The sequence below is a fragment of the Paramormyrops kingsleyae genome, chromosome 25 (assembly GCF_048594095.1).
Source record: "Paramormyrops kingsleyae isolate MSU_618 chromosome 25, PKINGS_0.4, whole genome shotgun sequence".
Lineage (NCBI taxonomy): Eukaryota > Metazoa > Chordata > Actinopteri > Osteoglossiformes > Mormyridae > Paramormyrops > Paramormyrops kingsleyae.
In genome coordinates, this window is record NC_132821.1 from 3,128,714 (window position 1) to 3,152,718 (window position 24,005).

The 24,005-nt window shown below is 43.7% G+C and overlaps 1 non-coding gene across 1 annotated transcript; it reads left to right on the forward strand.

Moving 5' to 3' along the window:
• The first annotated feature begins 21,177 nt into the window (after positions 1-21,177).
• Positions 21,178-21,260, forward strand: trnal-uaa (transfer RNA leucine (anticodon UAA)). The gene has a single exon. It is a non-coding gene; the product is annotated as a tRNA-Leu (tRNA).
• Positions 21,261-24,005: the final 2,745 nt, after the last annotated feature.

Sequence of the window (24,005 nt, forward strand, 5' to 3'; positions counted from 1 at the left end):
CCTGCACCGTGTCGGCATTGAGTGAACCAGTTTGATGAGGTGATCATGGCTGATAACATGATTCCAGGCTGCAATGAGTGACTCAATCAACTCATGTTTTGATTTTGGATGTCTCTTGGATATCTCCAAAGCCACCTTGTGCCACAAGTTCTCAATGAGATTCAGATCGGGAGATTGGGCAAGCCAGTCAATTGATCGATGTTGTTCTGACACTTCCAGTTGATCACCTTTTTGGTGCAATGGCACGGTGCATTGTCATCTTGGAACAGGAACCGGCCTTTAAACAGCTTCTGCAGTGACGGCACCATACACTTTTGCAGTACTGTGATGTACCATTCCATCAAAGATGTGCAGACGTCCGATGCCACTGGCAGCCATGCAGCCCCAGACCATGACCTTCAAAGGATGCTTCACAGTGAGGTTGAGGCACTCAGGCTTGAACTCCTCTCCAGGAAACCTCCTCACATAGGTGTCTGCCTGGCTACCAAACAGGCAGAAAGTGCTTTCATCGCTGAAAAGCACCTTTTCCCATGTTTCACATGTCCAGCGTGACTTCTTCCGTGTCCAGTCAATCCGGTTGCACCTTTGGACATCAGTCATCAGTGGCTTGTTGCGTGCCTTGCAACCCCGCAGACAAAACTGTTGATGAGGTGACACTGACATGGCAGCTGTCTGACCACTCACGCAGTAGCTGAGGTGAGGTCAACTTGCGATTGCTCAATGGAATGCGTCAAAGTGCATGATCCTAGCATGATGTTGATGCATGTGGATGACCAGACCGAGGCGTGTCTGCCACCAAACTCACTTTCTTCTTTTGTAGAATCTTTACAACTGCTCTGTGACTGCAGCCGACTTTGTTAGTAATCTGGCAGCATGAAAATCCATGAAAATTTGTTGTTCCAAGGAATATTTCTTAAATAATAGTTTATTTTCATTTGTAATTCTTCATTCTGCCAATGCATATTTATTTGTTTAATAAATGGTGTTGTTCACAAAACTACAAAAAGTAATGTGAGAACATAGTAATTCACTACATTCACTACTGTTCATGGCTTAAGGGCCATTTGTTAGACTGCACAACACAATTGTGAAAGAAGGTGAGAGCTCCCGTAGTGGCTATGGGACTGTATTTCCATAGAGCTGATATTATGTGTGGCAGCCTCATTGCTTTTTAGATCACAAGGTGGGATAGAAGGACAAATCAAATCAATTTGCTCATTTAATATTTAATTTTTTTTATTAGGCTTGATTTTTGGAAGCCCAAATTTAGAAACCCACCGCAACTGAAAATGGAATGCAACAGATATAAGTGTCTTCCATGTAGTAGTATCTATTTGTTGAGCCAGAGTGATAGCTTTTTGGCTAAGGATCTGTGTCAGCAGTTGGAATTATTGCTGGTTTAAATTATGTGAATGCCATGACAAATCCTACTCTATTAGCTACTTGAGCAGTTGCTCTATTTTGGGTGTGATGTTAATTTTCATTTAGCCTGGTAAGGAGGTTTAATGTACAGGGAAATTGGGTGGTTAGTGGCTAAATTATCACTCCAGCTGCTAGAAATAAACTGTGCATAGTTCTTGTGCGTGAGATGGCTTGTTATGAGAATGCAACAATATTGCAGCAGGAAAACAAGCACTGAGAAAACACTTTTTTTTTTTCATTATTCCATGGACATACATCTTTCAAGATACCACCCAAATACCCTCAATGGAACATAAACCAATAGATCCTACTAGGATCCACTGTTGGAAATGCAGTCACTACTTAAAGTCTCTGGGGTATTTATACTGTTGCCCTATTCAACACCATCATAGTGAAAGGTTAAAACAAAGGCAGTACCCTGTCATGCTATGCAAATATACATGAGAGCTATTGGTCTTCAGGAGAGTGGGCAGGTCCAGGAGCTGCAGAGTGAAACAAACTTTATAATCTGTGTCAATGAGCACTGCCTTGCCTGAAATGTTTACCTGGAAATTAACTTAAACGTGTATTACATATTACAGGAGAAATACTTAAAAATTAATTAGATTGGCTGGCTGGCTCTTGAAAGTAGGAACTGTAAATGAACTGACCTTAATGAGTATAATAGTCAGGTACATTGCAATTCATTCCACTTGAAAAGTTACAACTTAGACTAGTTCAGTGTAAGTGTATAGTTCAGTAGTCTAAGTATGTGGGCTTGTAATCCAGGGGTTGCTGGTTCAAATCCAGCTTCAACTAGATAAGTGCATGTTTATGGGCCCTTGAACCATGAAAAGTAGTGAATTGCCATGTTCTCAAATTACTTTTTGTAGATTTGTGAACAACACCATTTATTAAACAAACAAATCTGCATTTGCAGAATGAAGAATTAAAAATGAAAATAAACTATTATTTAAGAAATATTCCTTGGAACAACAAATTTTCATGGATTTTCATGCTGCCAGATTACTAACAAAGTCGGCTGCAGTCACAGAGCACTTGTAAAGATTGTACATGAGAAGAAAGCGAGTTTGGTGGCAGACACGCCTCAGTCTGGTCATCCACATGCATCAAAATCATGCTAGGATCATGCACTTTGACGCATTCCATTGAGAAGTCACAAGTTAACCTCACCGTGTCATGTCAGTGTCACCTCCTCAACAGTTTGTTGCCAGTTCCCGCAGTTTGGTCTGTGGGGTTGCAAGGCACGCAACAAGCCACTGATGACTGATGTCCAAAGGTGCAACCGGATTGACTGGACACGGAAGAACTCACGCTAGACATGTGAAACGGTGGGAAAAGGTGCTTTCCAGCGATGAAAGCACTTTCTGCCTGTTTGGTAGCCAGGCAGACACCTATGTGAGGAGGTTTCCTGGAGAGGAGTTCAAGCCTGAGTGCCTCAACCTCACTGTGAAGCATCCTTTGAAGGTCATGGTCTGGGGCTGCATGGCTGCCAGTGGCATCGGACGTCTGCACATCTTTGATGGAATGGTACATCACAGTACTGCAAAAGTGTATGGTGCCGTCACTGCAGAAGCTGTTTAAAGGCCGGTTCCTGTTCCAAGATGACAATGCACCGTGCCATTGCACCAAAAAGGTGATCAACTGGAAGTGTCAGAACAACATCGATCAATTGACTGGCTTGCCCAATCTCCCGATCTGAATCTCATTGAGAACTTGTGGCACAAGGTGGCTTTGGAGATATCCAAGAAACATCCAAAATCAAAACATGAGTTGATTGAGTCACTCATTGCAGCCTGGAATCATGTTATCAGCCATGATCACCTCATCAAACTGGTTCACTCAATGCCGACACGGTGCAGGCAGGTGATCAAGAACAAAGTGTGGCCCACCAGATACTGAGCCATCGCTGAGACACAAAAAGTCCTTTTTCAAGGCCACCTACACGAACATGAAGAAAACTTGACGCATGTCTGTTCTACTATATATGAAGTATACTAATTTATTTTGCACCTTTGGCCAGAGAAGTACATTACGCATATTACTCAATAAGACAATTGACATGGGAGCTTTAACAAACAAACTCAGAAAAGTAAATCCAAGCTAGAATAAAAACTTGATTTTTATTACTGTGTCCCCTGTAACACTGTTTTCAAATAAATGCATTGGCTCAACGAAGGGGTTAAAAATAAAAGGTCAAAAGTTGGAAAAAATGCTAAATTAACAAGTGGTTGCAGACTTTTGCATACCACTGTAGTGTGGCTGCGTTTTTATAAAGAAGACTCCTCTTCACAAGCTGTGCAATACCATTTAACATTTGTTATGTGTTTGAATTGGCTCTTGGTCATGCCAGTACAGACACGGTGTTGTCACCTCTGGCATCCATCACAGAGTATCTACAGTGGGATTAACAACACACAGTATAAGACAAGTAGCCATATTTTCCCATCTATCAAATGACTACAGTAATTTCCTCACCCAGTCACCATCTTTATTTTGAAACTGTCCACACCATTGGCAGGCCTCCTCAAGAGATACTGTAAGGAAATAAGCATGAACTTACTGGTGAGCAGGCATTCATCATTATACTTATCACCCAGTTTGCCAAGCATGTTCACACACCCTTCTGACTGACTGCCTGAGTCACTTGTCCTTTATTGTGCTCTTGTGGGTTTTTTTCACTGTAACACAATTCAGTCTTCAAATGACTTTTACACATACCGTGTGATGTTATCTGTCATTGCAACCACACATCCATTCCTCTCACACTGTTTTTTGCATTATCGCAAATTAGTTCTACCCCTGACTTTTCCGGCTCAGATTCTGTGAAAACATAGCTAAAAGGCCCTTCTGTCAAAAGGGGCTGACAGACATTCGCTATAGTCATGTTAATATAATATAATATAATATAATACAAAATTCTTTAAAACCTGTTAAGTCTAAAACTGTAAGAGTAGGTGTACTTGTTTACAAGACAAAAAACAAAAGTTGTCTTACATAACTTTTGTAGTATTTGAAGGATTTTATACCCCATTTTAAGCACAACTGTACAATTGATTAACCCTGCCCATAACAGCATTTTACCCCTAACTGTGCAGTATCTGTATAAACTGGACACATCTGGTTTGACCGCCCCAAAGAGCTTTGGTAAGTTAAAGTTTACCTTGCCTAAAGACTAAACCTCATTCTTGGAACATAACTTCCAATTGCCAAAACTCATTTATTGAATCAATCACTCTTTTGGTGAAACTTTAAACACAATTTGCAGATTTGAGCAAAACTCTAAACACATTCCCATTCATCAAAACACATTTTGCACTGTGGTGAACTTTGATGCAAAATAGAAAACACAGGCTGCAGAAGTTCAGCACAGCCACCATACAGTAGTCATCATTTAAACACAATGACTCAAAACTGTTCACACATGTTTCTAAACATGAGAAGAAGCCAGAGAGTGACTAGAACATACAATATGTGCTAGATGAGAGTGCAAGTGCCACTGGTGAGTTGAATTTCGACGTACAGATGGGTCACACAGAGGACTCTTCCCGCATCACCCAGCAAGGTGTCCCTATTGCTCACTACCGACAGTTACCGTACTTATGACCAGAGACCCACACAACAATTACGTTTCAAACTAAATTTTCAGACAACTTCACATTATATGTGATCATAGAGCTAAATTATTCCTTATTAGTTATGAAAGATTATTAAATTTCTTACTTACACGGTGACTATACCCTTCTTAGACTGCATTTTCCACCATCGCTGACGTATTTACCCGGGACTAAGCTTCTAACTACAGCTCAAGAACTGTAGTTCGAACTACGCAACTTTACAACAGTGTTGCTCCACTATGGTCTTTGGAAATGCATCCCAGAACGGAAAGGTTAAAGAGGAGCTTTTTCCCCCAGGTCATAATGCTCCTAAATCAGGACAATACTCAATGCCTCTAAGTACTGCTTCACACTGTCCAAATCATTGGCACATACCTCAGGCCTCTTGCACATTGCACTTATATACCTCTTACCTATCACTTATGTATAGATTATGTACAGCTGAACATTTCATATATTTTTTATCATATTTTTCTTATTTTTTTCTATATTTTGTTACTCACTTATCATGCACAGCTGCTCAGAGTGACCAGGGTTACATTCCACTACATGTTGTGTGTGTACAACTGTGTACATGACGAATAAACCTTTTGAATCTTCAATCTTAAATTTTTGTAAAGTACAAATTCTGACCTTCCTGGCAATATATCACATGTTCTGGGGCCTCATTTCTACATGCCACTTCTGTGGACTTATAGATTATGCAGGGCAGCTTCCCTATTGTTACAGTGTATAGGACAAAATGGATAATTACAAATCCCGCCCCAAACACTTTTAAATGTTTTCATAAAATTTAACCTTTTCCACTACTACATGCCAAGCCTGGGGGACTTATTTCTACATGCTACTTCCATGTTTAAATGTAACAGATGCTTTGCAATTTTCTTTTTCTTTCTTGTATTAATTATGATATAATGACTTGTACAGTGTGTAACGTGGTAATGGAGGAAAGCTAAGCCACGAAGCTAATAGTGCAACTCCGGTATCCGTAGTGGAATAAAACAGCGAGGCAGGAGACAAAGTGGAGGGATTTCCACATTGCACATTTATTTTCATTTACAGACCATATGAGCCAGGTCTCACGGCAGATAAACTATACCTTCGGCGAAATAAAGGGTTTGCGGAATAAACAAAACGTTCGTGGTCTGTAGTATTTCCCCGCGTTCACATTACTGGAGACAAGGAAAACGACTTGGGGTAAAAAGGTGATACGCAGTAACAAAATAAAAGGGGGCGCCACCGTGTGGCGTCAACTGGTAGTGCTCCGTTATACTCTGGCTGTTACATATTCCCCCCTGGTAATAACAAGGCTGACCTCAGCCGTACACAGATGAAGAAGCAGCCTAGCTATGCTTAACACCTCGCTATACATGAACTCGATGAAAAGTCAGCCGTTACACACAGAGAAAGACAGAATGACCAGCCTATTGATATACATATCAATGAATAGAGTATACAATAAAACAGAGAAATAATTAGTAAACATATCAGATGAATAAGGACAGTGTACATCCCCATTTTACAGTTTTTAGCAACGTAATTTTTTTTTTTTTTTTTTTTTTTTTTTTTTTTGCGATGGTGGCTTATAAAAACCTGAACCACACAGCAAACATAAGGAGATAAAGACCTCCAAAAGACTCTACAAGGAAATTGAAATCTTATCAAAACCTGTACCACCAAAAGCAGGATACACAATGTAAACACAAGGCACGCAAAAAAATAGCACCATAACTCAGAACAGTAAAAGGTGCATTCAATTGCAATCTTTAACACACACGTGACGTGACATAAACCCTCGCCTATTACAGGTCAAGCCTGTCAGTATGGTAAGAGTTTGTCCATCTGCTGGCCGACCAACCAGACGTGATTCTGGGGCGACGTCTCGGTCTGAGGTCGTAACGGTCAGCGCTGTAAGGGTTTGAGTCAGTCACACTCACAGCTGATCGGTCCACGGAGTCACAGTCCATGACCGGCATTGGGCCAGAGTCAGCGTAACCATACGAGTCAAAACACATGTCTGCAGCAGGGAGGTCAGTCCGGCTGGCCATCTGGGTGATTGGCTCATCGTCATCCAGATGCCAAGTTCCAGTCTGCTCTTCAGCCGCAGTGCGCCTGCGGGGGGAAACAGAGTCCCAAGTGTGGAAAGGTTGCAAGTTAACAACATGAAAGACCCCAGCATCCACACCGGTGTCCAGCTCAGTCAGTCCGTAGTTGACATCTCCCAGTTTTCGATCAACACGGAGTGGGCCTGCGAACAGGGGCGCCAGTTTAGCAGTAAAGTTGGACTGTGAGTCAGATTTAGGATGTGTCTTTACCCTAACAAGGTCACCAACAGCATAGGAGGCCTGACGGCGTCTCAAGTCATAATAGTGTTTTTGTCTTTTGTGACTGTGGTCAAGAGCCGCTCTTGCGTGGTCATGAGCTTCCTGCAGAGAGGCCCTGAGTGTCTCTGGGTACGGCACACCCGGATCATCCACACCGTCAATGGATGGGTTTGTTATGAGGTCAAGCGGGGTGTCAAGCTCCCGACCGTAAAGCATCATGGAGGGGCTGAGGCCTGTGCTGTCGTGCGGGGCTGTACGCAAAGCAAAGCAGATTTGTGACAGGTATTTATCCCACGCGGTGTGTTTGTCCCCAACATAGGCACGTATGGCAGTTTTGAGAGTCCTGTTAACACGTTCAGTCGCATTTGTTTGCGGGTGGTAGGCAGTGGTGAGCCTGTGCACAGATCCCAGGGTGGAAATAACATGTTCAAACAACTCACTGACGAAGGGTGAACCTCTGTCGGAGATCAGGTAGGTTGGGGCACCATGCCTTGCAAACACCTCACTGACAAATTTTCCAGCTGCCACCTGTGCTGTTGCTTCCCTAACTGCACACACTTCAATCCACTTAGAGAAATAGTCAACGAAAACCAGCAAGTGCGAGTTACCGGATGCCGTCCGGGGTAATGGGCCGACAAAATCCACTCCAGTGTATTCCCATGGCTTTCGGGGAGAGATGGGAACCATGAGGCCGGCCGGTTTCCTCTGGCTTGGTTTAGTGAGCTGACACACTGAGCAGGACATGACATATCGTTTCACATCTGCTGCCATCTTGGGCCAAAAAAATCTCAACCGCAGCCTTGCTAATGTCTTTGAAAAACCGAGATGACCCGCAGTGGGGTGATCATGATAATAGGACAGCAAGGTGCCACGGATTGATGTGGGAGCGTAAAGCTTCAGTTCTTTCAGAGGATGCAGACCACATCTGGCCCTCGGGTCAGAGTAGAAAAGCAGACTATCATGAACAACAAACTGTGAAGGGCTGTTTATGTCTGAGTCGGTGTGCGAATTCACCTCTAGATTTCTGAGAAGCTGGCCAATGTCCGGGTCATCATTCTGTAGCCGCCTTAAATGCGAGCGATCAGTCAAGAGCACAGGGGGTAGAGTGCGGAAGTCCAAACTGCCGATAACAGCGTAGTCGGGCAACAGGTCCATGGGAGCGTCGTCAGTCATGGGCAGAGGGTTGCGTGATAGCGCATCCGGCACCGTGTTGCGAGCACCGGGCTTGTGCACTATTGAGAAATCAAAGTCTTGGAGTCGTAGTGACCAGCGAGCTAGCCGGCCTGAGGGGTTTTGGCGGGACATGAGCCACCTGAGGCTGTTGTGGTCGGTGAAAATGGTTACATGGAGGCCTTCCACGTAAGGTCTGAAATGTTCAAGCCCCCAAATCACAGCCAAACACTCTTTTTCCGGGGTGGAGTACGGCTTTTCTGCTTTGTGAAGAGAGCGACTTGCATAAGCCACAGCAACCTCTCGACCGTCTGTGTCTTTCTGCATCAGTGCAGCTCCGAGCCCAAGGTCACAAGCGTCCGTGTGAATGAAAAAAGGCCTTGTGAAGTCGGGGAATCTTAAGACGGGTGCAGATGTGATGAACTTTTTCAAATTTTCCATGGATTCTTGACATTTGTCATCCCAGCGGAAGACAACATCTTTCCTCGTGAGTGCATGGAGGGGCTCCGCATGGCGAGCGTAGTTCGGGACGAACCGCCGGTAGTATCCGGTCAGGCCAAGGAACTGTCTGACATGTTTCACGGTGGATGGTTCCTGGAACTTTGTCACAGCTTCTATTCTGTCCTCATCAGGTTTTATGCCAGAGGGTGTGATGCGGTAGCCGAGGAATGTGAGTTCACTCAGACAGAACTGACATTTCTTCAGTTTCAATGAGAGACCAGCAGTTTTGAGTCTTTTAAGTACCTCTTCCAGGTCCTTTAGATGCTGCTCGAAGGTGGGAGAAGCAACAACGACATCATCTAGATACACAGCGCACGTTTTGTAAATGAGACCAGCCAGTACTGTGTTCATTAGCCTCTGAAACGTAGCTGGGGCGTTGCAGAGACCAAATGGGAGTACACGAAACTGAAAGAGACCGCGGTGTGAGATAAAAGCTGTCTTCGGCCGCGACTCTTCAGCAACTGCCACCTGCCAGTATCCACGTGCTAAGTCTAGTGTCGTGATGAACTGACCCCTCGCCAGAAAGTCAAGCGAGTCGTCAATACGTGGTAAGGGGTATGAGTCCTTTTGTGTGACTTGGTTGACGCCTCTATAGTCCACACAGAATCTTGGGTCAGAGCCAGGCCTGTTAACAATAACGACAGGTGCAGCCCACGGGCCAGTGGAAGCCTCGATGATGCCTTCTTGTAACATCTGCTCAACCTGTTCCTCAATGATTCTTCTCTTTGTTGGAGAGGTGCGATAAGGAGGGAGGTTTATGGGCCTCGCGTCCCCAGTGTCAATTTGGTGCTCCGCCATTGAAGTGCGCCCCAGATGACCATCAAACATGTCGTCGAACTGGGTGAGGAGATTGAGCATCGCTGCTTTTTGTCCATCCTCCAGGCTTGCCTCGGCGACTTTGGACACGAGACTGGTTTGCAAGGCGTCCAGTGACATGATGGCTCCCCCTGCAGCGAATGATTCATCAACACAGTCTTCATCCTCGTCCACCACAGGACAAGGGATGTCATCCATTAAGACGGTTCTGGATGGGACGTGGATGGTCAAGGAGGCTCGAATCATGAAATCCATGCCTAGGATGAAAGGGGATGACAGGTTAGGGATTACGGCAAAACGTTGGTAGAATCGTCTCCCCATGAAGCCAATAGAGAGCCAAGTCACACCGTCCGGGGTACATGAATCATTGTTGGCAAGGCTCACTGTTGGACCTGTCCATTGATGTGTTTTCCTCGGATAAGAGCCACTAACACAGATGAGATCTGCGCGCACCGCAGAGAGTGAAGCGCCCGTGTCTAAGGTTGCTTCCACAGGCACAGCATTAAAGTTCACTTTAGTTCTCAGTGGTGTATTCCAGGGAGCCTTGGAGTCAGTGTCCTCAACGTGACATAGGACGTGCTGATCTTGTGGGATTGAGGCAAGTGGATGAGGCTCAGTCAGCGTCCGGAGGGAGGATTGCCTCTGTGAAATGTCCTCCCTCCCCTGAAGTTTCCCGACTGCCTGGGTGGAGGTGGTGTGACAAAAGACAATCTGTCTGTCTCGGCGCGTGGCACACCTACATCTGCGGACACAGGTGTTGGGGATGAGTAATTTGTTACAGGCTGCGACTTAGGAAATGGTGGCACCCGTGATGCAGTGTTGCAGGTTGGGCAGGTGCGAGACGTGAACCCAGGGCGAGAGCATTTATAGCAATGGGGCTCAGTATCTAGGTTTCTCCTCAAATGGGGGGGGGGAGACTGGCGTCTACTTGGCCCCAGGACTGCATGGAGTTCATGTGCACGCAGTAACAGGTCCATCACTGAGGGGATAGGGGCTCCATACAGTGCAACTCTATATTTTTCCAAAGAATGTTTACATATCAGTTCAATCTGCTCTTGTGCAGGTGGTGGGCTCCTTAATTTATTAAACTCCCCCAACATGTGAGCTACGAATGTTGGTAGGGGCTCCAGCGGTGCTTGGACACGGTCGAGAATGCCTCTCAGGACACGTTCTTGGAGGTCAGACGGTAGAAAAACAGTTTTAAACAGCTGACAGAATTGGGCCCATGTGGTGACATGTGAACTGAGTGCTTTAAACCATTTACCTGGCTCTTTTGCAAGGAAACGTGGCAGCTCGCGTAGTATCTGCATGTCCGTCAAGTTCAGTGAAGCTCTGTAGGTGTTGACAGCCTGCAACCAGTCTTCAGGGGGCACTTTACCATCACCAGCAAACACAAGGGGCTCGAGCTTTGCATGATGTAATGCAGCAGCGATCACTCTAGATGTGTTGCTCAGCTCAAGTGAAGCGGGCCGCAGAAAAGAGCCTGAGTGATTACCTTGAGCACCAGAATCTGGTGCGGGGCCCAATTTGGTTACAGCAGGTGTGAATGGGGTTGAAGTGGCCATGGGGGTTGGGTTCGGCTGCTGAGTGCCGGGACTAACAGAGTGGATTTCATTCCACCGTTTAAGTAAGCCGCGCTGTAGTTCCAGCGAGTCGCTCAAACACTCACGTAGCCTTTCAACCTCTGACTGCAGATCCTGAACTTGGTCTTCGAGGTCCGCAGCAGTGCGGTGGGGGACAGTGTACCCAGTCAAACTTATAAAGTCCATGTCTGGGTCAGAGTCAGGATCACCAGCTTGTGTTCTTGGGCGAGTTGCCATTATCAGCACTTTTAAGACAAATACCCACTATGAAATCAGCTTTAACACTGTTAAGGAGCAAGAGTAATATAACTGCTCAACCTAAGACTAAATAACAAAAACTCTACTAGAATACATATAGCACTGCATATGAACAACACGCGCATCAAACACCTTAAATACCAGAGAGTATGGCCATATGAGAAAGTCACAGAAAATGTGATACTACAGTGGCTCAATACAGGCACTCAAAACTTCAGATACATTTAGCTCAATCCAAATATTTTTTTTTTTTTTTTTTTTTTTTTTTTTTTTACTCACGGTCCTCCGAAATACTCCAAGAGAGAAAGGTCAGTTCACTCGACGGCAGAATAGCCAGCAATCCCCAGGAATAAAAAGGAAAGAGAAAGAAAAAAAAAAAAGGGCTGGGGTTTGAACACGCTTGATCCAAGGGAAAATTATTTAGCTTTAATGGTCCTCTTCTAATCCACCGAGCGTTCATCAGCAGACACAAATCCAATGCATTCGGCAGGCAGGGAGGCAACGTGAAGTTCACACACACACATCCCGGCTGCGGACACGAGGCGAGATCCCGTACTCACAACAGCAATCACGGTAGTTTTAGCTCTAGCAGAAAGGCACACGTGCGTCGAAAAGGACGGCAAAATACACTCTCACACGGACTCCCACGGTGGAGAAAAGCACAAAGCAGTCCGGTCCTGTCCAGTCCTTCTTCGCGTGCTCAGGCGAGGTCCAGCGAACGATGTTCGGGCGCCAGTTGTAACGTGGTAATGGAGGAAAGCTAAGCCACGAAGCTAATAGTGCAACTCCGGTATCCGTAGTGGAATAAAACAGCGAGGCAGGAGACAAAGTGGAGGGATTTCCACATTGCACATTTATTTTCATTTACAGACCATATGAGCCAGGTCTCACGGCAGATAAACTATACCTTCGGCGAAATAAAGGGTTTGCGGAATAAACAAAACGTTCGTGGTCTGTAGTATTTCCCCGCGTTCACATTACTGGAGACAAGGAAAACGACTTGGGGTAAAAAGGTGATACGCAGTAACAAAATAAAAGGGGGCGCCACCGTGTGGCGTCAACTGGTAGTGCTCCGTTATACTCTGGCTGTTACAAGTGCCAACCAATGTGACGTTTCTATAATAGTGTCGATATTTCACATGAGTGTTTGCAAGGTGTACAGTAGCCTTACTAATTATATGAGAAAATGAAACCAGACAACACAAAGATACAGTTCGATAGTGTTTCGATATGAAATCTACAAAAATACGTCAGAATACACTTTTTTTGGTGAAAGAAACATTTTTATTTATTATTACGATTTATTTTATTTATCAAGAACAGGCACCCACAAACTGTGACGTTCATGGTAGCTGGACGTCCAAATCCAAATTATCCGCGACTAGAAAATGCGACTAGAAAATGCTCAACATGATATATAGAACATTAAAAAACAAAAAAAAACAACCAACAATTAAATAATTGTTAAACATTAACAACAATAAGGATTTCGGACAATCGTATTGTACTCTGTAATATGGATGACAAAATTGCACTGGCTGAACGCGCAGCTGCTGCGTCTTCCTGAGCTCCTCGAATACCCCTTTGTTTACATCCAGCGTATACACCCCTGCAGCCGACGGCAGATCGCGTTCCACGTCACGTCAGCTGCAGACACACCTCGAACGCACCCCGTGATTAGGTAACGTCGTATGGGTTTCTTTCTATGCCACGTGATCTGTCTACGCAGCGTGCGTCTTTTGCGACACGTCTGTTTGTAAACACGGAATCCGCTGTTTGTAAACGGTCCGCATTTTACCCTCACCCCTAAATAAGCACTGTGCTACGTCGATCCGAACTGTATTTTTTTGTATAATCAATTTCTATTCTGTTCTTAAGAGTCTTAATTAATTTAAAATAAAAATTTAAACCTTTTTTAATTCCTTGTTTTTATTGTTGTGATTTTTTTAATGAAAGTTTTACTTTATTTATGTAAAGCACTTTGAATTACCATTTTGTTTGAAATGTGCTACAGTATAAATAAACTTGCCTTGCAGTGTCATAGACTAGATAAAATGACAGAAAATGGACATAAGATCATTTTTCAGTGCACCTAAATGCCAAGTATAAGTACAAAAAGTTCACATATTAACGCAATTTGGCTTTAAGAATGGGTGCTTATGAAAATACTAATGTCACATTATCAGTCACAGGCAAAGGAGACATAAATTATTGAGGGTTAGGTAGGGCAGGGTCAATCAGATGTACAGTGTCAGGTAAGTGTGTTGTGCTTTTATTGAAGGGATAATGACAGAATTTTTTTTGGGTGAACAATTTAATGTTTTCGGAGTTGTGGCTGTTCAGCAGATGAACATCACAGGCTCACCAATTTACAGTATGATCTGTCAGTTTAACAAGTGTAATGTAAACAAGTTAGTTATTATGAGTATGGAAAACATCTTTTCCTGCATTTTTTCTGCTTCAGGAGTCAGTCTGTTTGAGACAGTGAGAGTAGAGGAAGGGGCAGATTCAGAACCAGGGAGGGAGCCGGAGACGACAGAACAAAGAGATGATATTGCCAGCACCAGCACAGCGAGCACAGTAACATACAATGCAATAAATAGTTTTGAAGAAAAATCTGCTTTGTCATTGAACCTGAGGGTGACCACCTAATATAATGGTAGGGGAAACACTGAGTATGGTAACAAACTGTTTTATTAACTTTAAAGACATGGAACACTTACTTGCTCATAAAGTAATTACATTCCAGTAATGCAGATAAAGACAAGTATGGCAGTGTCATAGACTAACTAAATCTGTTTCTGTAATTTTAAAGATTACAGTTCAATTTGCACAGTTCTGGAAGTTACAGTTCAATTTGCACTTGGTTTAACAGAGAACATACTGGAGCTTTAAAACTGGGCCATGTTCCTAAACAAGTTAGGTTGTTTTCATTAACAAACAATCAGTACCTGCTGGTTGAAATTAACCTTTTTAAAGTGGGAAGACAATACTTCTCACATATTAAAAACAATTCACGTACATAAAATACATGAACTAAATTAAAATTATATTGTAACAATATCAAATAATCACAAAATCAAAATGAATTACGAGATGTTGTTACATTTCTGCAGGTGACGACACTGAAAGCAACTGCTGGCCACAGGATGTTTTTCCACTACCCCCCAATGAACTTTTCCACTCTGATAAGGCTTCTTTGCAGGATGAAGTTATATCCCGTTCATGAATGGCATCCTGTAGGACTTCTGTCTGAATCACTGACAGGAGTTTTGCAGTGCATTTTGGATAGATCAGATGAAATGTGTAGTAGTATGCTAGAAGGTAGAGCACACCTTCATCGATATTTTCTTTTTGAAATGTTGTCATGGGTGTAGACTCAATGGCCAGCATGCAGTTGCTCTCACAAACAAAACAGGACTGAAGACTGAAGACTGGTCTTCTCTGAAGATAAGTCAGGGTTTTCTGTGGGCTATAATGAACAAAAATCAGAAAATGTAAATGTAGACAGAAAAGGCTAATTCCCAGCACACTGTAGTCCCTAACCAGGCTTAAGTGAATGAGCAGCTGTAAAAAGTACATCATGATAAGTTTCTAACCTTTGTCTTGTGTTGTTGGCGGTCTCAAAACATTTTAGAAACCCCATAGAACTGAGCTATGCTGTAAAAGCTCTTCCAGTGGGTTTTTAGTTCAGAATTGAAGTGAGAGTTACGTTTGTCAAGGATGCGGCGAAGCTCGTCGATAACCTGGCAAAAGGGTCATTCCATGTCAGAGCATCACACTTTCAGACCTCATCGGCACGGATTTTAACGAAACTTGGCATGCTGATTTGATCACATGAGTAATTCATGAAACTGAAATTGGGCGTGTCTTGGATCAATATTGAGGGAGATTTAAGCGAACAAAGTTTTAACTTTTTTGGTGGGGGACTATAAAAAGAATTTCCCCACGGGGATTAATAAAGTGTTCATTATTATTATTATATTACCGTTTTTAGTGATTAAACATCCGCAAATCCTCCTCATTCGCGACGGGTTCTGGAACCGAACCTCGCAAATGTCCGAGGTCTGACTGTATAGCAATTGTTTATGTTCTTACATTCCCACCTTCCCTTTAAACAGTAGAGTTTAAACTATATAAATTGTTGCATTCTTTTGCATTCACAGTAGGGTAAAACCACAGTTCCTTACAATGCTGTTAGCAGTTTCATGAGTTAATCAAGTGACCAAATCAGCATGCCAAGTTTCGTTAAAATCCGTGCCAATGAGGTCCGAAAGTGTGATGATTTGACATGGAATGACCCAAAAGGAAATGGAAAATACACACATTTCAGTGCAATTATAATTAAAAGCATAGATGAAATTAATACAAATAAGCTTACATGATCTATTACTTTGAAACGGGTATGCTTGCAGTATGTTAGCAGGCCTGTCCAGGTCTCTCAAAATGTCAGAGGCTCTACGAGTATTAAGCAGCTGCCTCTTTGTTAGGTTTTGGTCTTTCATCTCTTGCAGGGTGCGGTAATGTCTTGATTGGATTTGCTGACTATCGTTATCAGATCTGATCTCCTAGATCTTCAGCATGATTAGGTTCTGCTAATTGGTCAAGAGTTTCTGCTTTTTGAAAAATAAAAGTTAGTTTCTTGACCAAATATAATATTATTACAGGTGATGCAGTGCTTCCCGATGAATCTAAGATGGATGCAGTTGAATCATCAGAACTCACAAAATCCAGCCGTCTTTGTTTCCCCCATCTTTGTGGTGTAGGTCCCTGTTACTTTTTGGTGTCTTTATGTTGTGGAATCTTTTCATTAATTGCTTGAAAAGCAGTTCCTTTAAGTAAAAGACTAAGTAAAAAATATTTCAATAATATACTCGTTTTAGCACATTTTATGGACAGCAGGAGCCTAAAATATAAAATATGATAGAAAAGGGATGAAGGGTCAAGGGTTCCAGTCCATGAAAGTAAGATGTAGTTATGTGGTATAAAATGCGGCGTAAATGATCCCAATACTGTGATTTCACTATCACAGTTTTTTTTTTTTAACTTTCCAGCTTAAACATGAGACATTACAGTGAGATGTGTTATTCCAAATATCTATTCAAAGTGTCATTAATCCCTTGATAATTAGAACCTGTGAATTACACTGAGATTTATACTTGTAGTTCAAGAATCCTTGACCCAGTATGTATGATGTAATGAATTTTCCATTATTGAGAAACTTTTTAGATATTTACATTTACGACATTAATGAGAAGTCTGCGTCTTGTATTGACATAGTTCATAAATGGAACACTTACCCAAGTGTGTCTGCAGTTTACAGAGTTATCACGAAACATAGGATAATAATCCACAAGCCGCTTGGACATCATGTTTGGATGGATACATACATTCAGTAGTTGTTGCTCCTCATCATGTTGGTCACTGTGTTTCTCACTCATCGGCAGCAGAGTTCTTTTGAAAGGTGAATCCACCTTCTTGGTCAACATGTTGCATTTCAAAATACTGCTTTCTAGCATGTTCCAGCTGACTGTCAGTATATACAGCATATTCAGGGTTGGGTGGGTGCATTCCCTCCAGTGCATTCCCTCCAGTTCTTGGAGGGTGCATTGGATCTTGCCCATCGGGAGCCTGTACTACAAAGCGGGGTTACTGGCTTATCAGGGTAACTTGTCGGATTTAAGGTAGTCTGGGCGAAATGCAAGTGAACGAATATGAAGTCCATTTAAACTGTGTTACCTTAAATCCGACCAGTTACCCTGATAAGCCAGTAACCCCACTTCGTAGTACAGGCCACAGGTCTGGGAGGTTCAGGATTGTTGGGCCTTGGAGCAGGGCTGGACTGGCCATCTGGCGTACCGGACAATGCCCGGTGGGCCGACGCACATTTTTGGGCCAGCCCGGGGCTGTCATAATTTACCCAAAAAAGTATAACTAATTTTTATCGACCACGATGTCCCATTGGTTGATTTTCTTGAAGGACATTGGGCTAATCCAATGAAATCTCTCAGCCCTCCTCAGCCCGCCCCTCCATCCCCTTTTTAACCAAGGTTATCAAATTTTGCCATTTGAACTGACCGGAGTTGGAGAGGAGTGGCTATGGACAAACCAAAAAAGCGCAAGGGGGGTGCAGAAAAACTTAGAGAAAAGAGGCAAAAAAGCCTTCAAGTGGATGCAGCAAAATGTGCAAAACTTACCGATATGTTTGCCACCACAAGTTTTACTGCTGCAGCAGCTGGTTCAGGGCCAGAGGGGGAGGATGAGGAGAGAGACGTGGCCCAGGGAAAGATTGAGGAAAGATGTCAGATTAGCTACTGTCCAGCCCGGTAAAAAGTAGTCGAAATGTTAATGAAGAGGGACGTTTCATGTAGGGAGTGCAAAGGGCTGTAGTGTGTGTGTGTGTGTGTGTGTGTGAGAGAGAGAGAGAGAGAGCGCAAGTGGGGGGGGGGGTTGCCTACACGTAAGCTTGCACACAGTCAGAGTTAACAATGACAATGTTTTGGGATTTGTGTAATAATAATGGTGAATTAAAACATCCATCCATTTTCCAACCCAGACCATCACAGGGCACACTCACGAACCATTCACTCACACATGCACACCTATGGGCAATTCAGTAATTCCAATTAGCCTCAGCATGTCTTTGGACTGTGGGGGGAAACCCCACGACAACACGGGGAGAACATGCAAACTCCTCGAGATCTGAGCACTGCTGGTTTTCTAGCCTTCCTTTACCTATGAACCAGGTGTGAAGCCTCTGACCAATAAGAGTCAGTAATTATTAAACTAACTACCTGGGAGAACTACAACAAACAAAGTTATTTTTGTATAGCGCATTATCACATTACGTCTGTCTGTTACGCTACCGCCCCCTGGAGGATGGGCTCCCCCTTTGAGTCTGGTCCCTCCCAAGTTTTCTTCCTTCTAGGGAGTTTTTCCTTGCCACTGTCGCCTATGGCTTACTCACTGCGGGCTTTGGGTGGGGATGCTGTAAAGCGCTTTGAGACGATGTAATGTTGTGATAATGTGCTATACAAAAATAAATTTGTTTGTTGTTGTTTGTTGAGAGAACAAAACTGAAAACAAGGCCTGGATTTGGAATCGAGGTCCAGATTTGAAGAACCCTTGTATAGAGATATGTGTCATTTGTGTACAAAACTACAGTTTTGTGCACAAACTGTGTGTGTATGAGAGAATTGCCTTTATAGCCTTCATTTTTAAATAATGCTATGAGTACATTTGGTGTCCAACTTAGTGGTATTTTAACTTGCCATAATGTTACAGTTTGCAGGTGTTGCAGCTTACAGTTATTATTATCATGTAATAATATTAGTAAAACTTTGCTGAAATGGATGATTTATCATTGATAGGTAACCAGAGAAATAACACTAGTGAAATTAACATTCCTGCTTCTCTCTCTCTCTCTCTCTCTCTGTTTCTTTGACATCCACTTTCACTTCAAGGTGGGAATTGTGACACTGTGGCCATCTCTCCCAAGATGAATCCCTGAGTAGTGAAAGAGCATATCAGTTTTTTGACATGGTTACTCTCTTCCTTGTAGGCTACTGCGCGTTATTTAAATTTTATCTAATCAACCAATCACATGGCAGTTGCTTCAATGCATTTAGGGGTGTGGTCCTGGTCAAGACAATCTCCTGAAGTCCAAACTGAATGTCAAAATGGGAAAGAAAGGTGATTTAAGCAATTTTGAGCGTGGCATGGTTGTTGGTGCCAGACGGGCCGGTCTGAGTATTTCACAATCTTCTCAGTTACTGGGATTTTCACGCACAACCATTTCTAGGGTTTACAAAGAATGGTGTGCAAAGGGAAAAACATCCAGTATGCGGCAGTCCTGTGGGCGAAAATGCCTTGTTGATGCTAGAGGTCAGAGGAGAATGGGCCGACTGATTCAAGCTGATAGAAGAGCAACTTTGACTGAAATAACCACTCGTTACAACCGAGGTATGCAGCAAAGCATTTGTGAAACCACAACACGCACAACCTTGAGGCGGATGGGCTACAACAGCAGAAGACCCCACCGGGTACCACTCATCTCCACTACAAATAGGAAAAAGAGGCTACAATTTGCACAAGCTCACCAAAATTGGACAGTTGAAGGCTGGAAAAATGTTGCCTGGTCTGATGAGTCTTGATTTCTGTTGAGACATTCAAATGGTAGAGTCAGAATTAGGCGTAAACAGAAAGAGAACATGGATCCATCATGCCTTGTTACCACTGTGCAGGCTGGTGGTGGTGGTGTAATGGTGTGGGGGATGTTTTCTTGGCACACTTTAGGCCCCTTAGTGCCAATTGGGCATCGTTTAAATGCCACGGCCTACCTGAGCATTGTTTCTGACCATGTCCATCCCTTTATGACCACCATGTACCCATCCTCTGATGGCTACTTCCAGCAGGATAATGCACCATGTCAGAAAGCTCGAATCATTTCAAATTGGTTTCTTGAACATGACAATGAGTTCACTGTACTACAATGGCCCCCACAGTCACCAGATCTCAACCCAATAGAGCATCTTTGGGATGTGGTGGAACGGGAGCTTCGTGCCCTGGATGTGCATCCCACAAATGTCCATCAACTGCAAGATGCTATCCTATCAATATGGGCCAACATTTCTAAAGAATGCTTTCAGCACCTTGTTGAATCAATGCCACGTCCCAAACTTTTAACTTTTAAACAAACAAAACAAGAGCAAATGCTGAGTTTTAAACAAGCACAAATATTTTAACCATGTTTTTAAAAGAAGAAAGCGCTTAAACCCATTACATTTAACCAACGTGTTTAAAGAAGAAGAAGAAAAACTTTTAGCGATATTTACCAGTGTTAGGTTGAAGAAAACATTTAACCAGCAAACATTTTAGCCCCGCAGCTCGACCGTGTGCTGCCGGCCTGTTCAACACTTGCGCGTCAAATGATTGCCCCGTGGGGGCAGCACGTGTGACGCAGGCGCACTCACGCAGACACACGATCAAACGGCGACCTAGATGCATTTACTTGTATTTTGTTAGTTTTATTTTAAACAAGATGCCCCGATTTTATTTAAATACATTTAATAGCTGTAGGAACTGGTGAGCGGTATTTAGCAACATACCATGTTAGAATAATGCAATGGGTATATTATTTTTAAGGGCTAAAACATCAAACGTGTCTGTCAAGCATATCACAGCACCAATGCACGCCTTGCACGGGAGTTCGCACCTGCGGAGGAAACATGGGGGTAGAATCAAACAGGCCACTGACTTTGAGATAGACTGATCATCTGTTCACAAGCCATTAAACATGGGGTAGAATCATCTGGTCCCAGGCCACTTTGGACATATGGTGCGGTCATAAACAGTCGCGGATGTTTACACGAAAGAATCAACCAATAACGCTGGTAATCCTTGTTAAAATGAGCATACGGCATTACCCCAGAAGCAGTGGGTGTTCGAAGCTTGCGTATATGCATTGACGCATAATGTACCATGTTCACCAGGGTGGCCGAGTGGTTAAGGCGTTGGACTTAAGATCCAATGGACATATGTCCACGTGGGTTCGAACCCCACCCCAGGTAAACCCTTTTTGATGACAACCAATGAGATGAGAGAAGACCGTGCTTAACCATCTTGAAAACATATTAAAACCCAGCCATCCTGTGAGCCATCACCAGAACGAGGCACATCTACCAGCAAGCAATGGCGAGCAAACAGACATCACCCAGCCCGACATCTCCTGAATGCCTCCATCAACAGGCCGATTTGCGGGACCCGTCTGAATTTACTTTTGGGCTGAACCTGCGCAACAAGTCTTCTCCTCAACTCAGCCCTCAGCAAGCCCCATTTATTTTTGTTCGGCCACTGGACAAACCGCTAGCGCATCCTCAACTCATCCCGCGGCGCCCCGCACTATGGGGACCGTATGGGGCACCGTTCCTGCCACCACCAACCCCTTCTAGCCCGACCTGGGCTATGTGCGATCGTTTTGCGGGGTTGTCATTATCTGAAGATGCTGTGGATGGGAGCATCACCGACTCTGCCATGAAGATAATCAAAGGGGCACTGGCCTGTATTCTGGATCGGATCATCGAAGATGACATGCAGGAGACTTGTGTCGGGTGCTCTGTGAAACACCCGAGCCAGCGGAGGCACACGTGTCTCTACGAACCTGAACCGTTTTACTTCATTAACAATTTTGAAAAGCTGATCAAAAAGCTGTATAGTAGATGGATATGTCGGCTTACGCGGACCAGAATGATGATTTTTAAATACATGTTGACGTGCATAGATATTCTATCAAAATATGCATGGGTGCGCTGCCTTAAAAGCAAGACTGGTTTAGAGGTAAAGAAAGTGTTTGAAAACATTCTCTCTGAAGGCAGGATACCCAAAAAGCTACAAACCGATCGAGGGACAGAGTTTTTTAACACATCATTTCATAAGCTTACGGAGAAACATGGGATAATACATTTCGCAACCGGTAATGATGTTAAGGCATCCATAGTAGAAAGATTTAACCGCACTTTAAAGACACGAATGTGGCGCTATTTTACGGCTTATAATACAAGAAGGTATGTGGACATTGTACACGATCTGGCTAGTGCTTACAATAACACCTGCCACAGTACCATTAAAATGAAGCCGGTTGAGGTGAATACGGAGAATGCCAGACAGGTTTTCAACAACATATATGGCGTGACGCCTGGTGCAGCTGAAAAGCGTCTTTTTAAGTTTAATATCGATGATGTGGTCAGGGTATCGAAAGCACGGGGGAAGTTTACCAAAGGATATGAGCAAACTTTTACGGACGAGTATTTTAAAGTCACCGAAAGTCTGCCTAGATCACCACCGGTGTACAGGATTAAAGATTATGATGGGGAGATCATAGATGGCACATTTTATGCAGAAGAGCTACAAAAGATCAGAATAGAGAAAGACAAAAACTTCAAAGTTGAGAAAATCGTCGCGGAAAAAACGCAGAGGGGCAAAAAAATGTTTTTAGTGAAATGGCTGGGGTGGCCCGACAAATTTAACAGCTGGGTCCCCGCTAGCCAAGCAGTCGACATATAACTGGGGTGGTACGTGCCTGTGGCATGCATTCACATCAAAAGCAGCCATGGAGGAGGAAAGCGGTTTTTATGTTACGCTTCCTAGTAACGCATCTATGGATGTTTTCCCGCACAATACCATATCAAGCTACACGACAAAACTAGCCAAGCCGATTGATCTGAACGGTAAATGGGAAGTAGGATTAACAGAAATCCACTACCCGCGAACGTGGGATACGCTGGTGGAAGAAGACACATTATTTTACGTGACCGGAGGGCTGTCAATACCGCCAATCCTGCAATACAAGCTAAAAGCGGGGCATTACAGAGATATTGAAAACCTAATCAGTGAAATGAACTATGCTCTAGGAATGTCAAAACTAAAACTTGACTATGGAGCGATAAAAAACAAAGTGTATATGGTTGGTCCACCACACATGGCTTTTAAAGCGAAAGGTAACCATGCAAGAATGCTGGGGTATTTCAAAAGATTGGTGATAGATCATCTGCTCCGAATCCAGCAGACATATGCGCCGGATTTTACATAATTAACATGTATTAAGACATTGTCGAGCACCAAAGAGTGGGTGACAGTTTCGTACCTCTGTTACGGGGTGTACATATTACGGGGACTCACAACTCGATGGTCACAATATCTTACGACAGGGTCCATTACGTGTGTCGCTCTGCAAGAATCACATTGATAATATGCTAATCCAGTTAAAATCTGACCAGAACAAGGCGATACCCTTCCGGTATGGAAAAACGATCGTGAAGCTGCATATCAGGCCGGCTAGGCACTACCCCCAATAATAATAATGTACAGCGCCGACGGTTTTTCAGATCCACATAGATATGTGGAATACTACAGAAACCAAGCTGGTAACGGACTCCCCGGCTACAACGGAGCACCCGTCATGTACGGAGGGGGTCTGGGGGGCCTTTTTCGAGGGCTCCTCAGAATGGCAGTACCATTTTTGAAAAGGACTTTCAGTATGGCGAAGCCACATCTAAAATCGGCAGCGCAAAATATTGCAAAGGATGTATTTTCCGTAGCGATTACGGGGCAATTAACAACACGACAGCAAGAGGGCTCCGGGCTCATGGTGTTGGCACGTGGTAAGCGTCAAAGACCCCCCGGGGCTCGAATTACCGTTGCTAAAAAACGCAAGGTGTCGACCAAGAGAAGCTCAGTAGCAGTGGCGGACTGGGACAATAATTCAGGCCGGGAATTTGACTCCACTCCCAGGCCACCTCTGCTGCTGCAGTCACCAC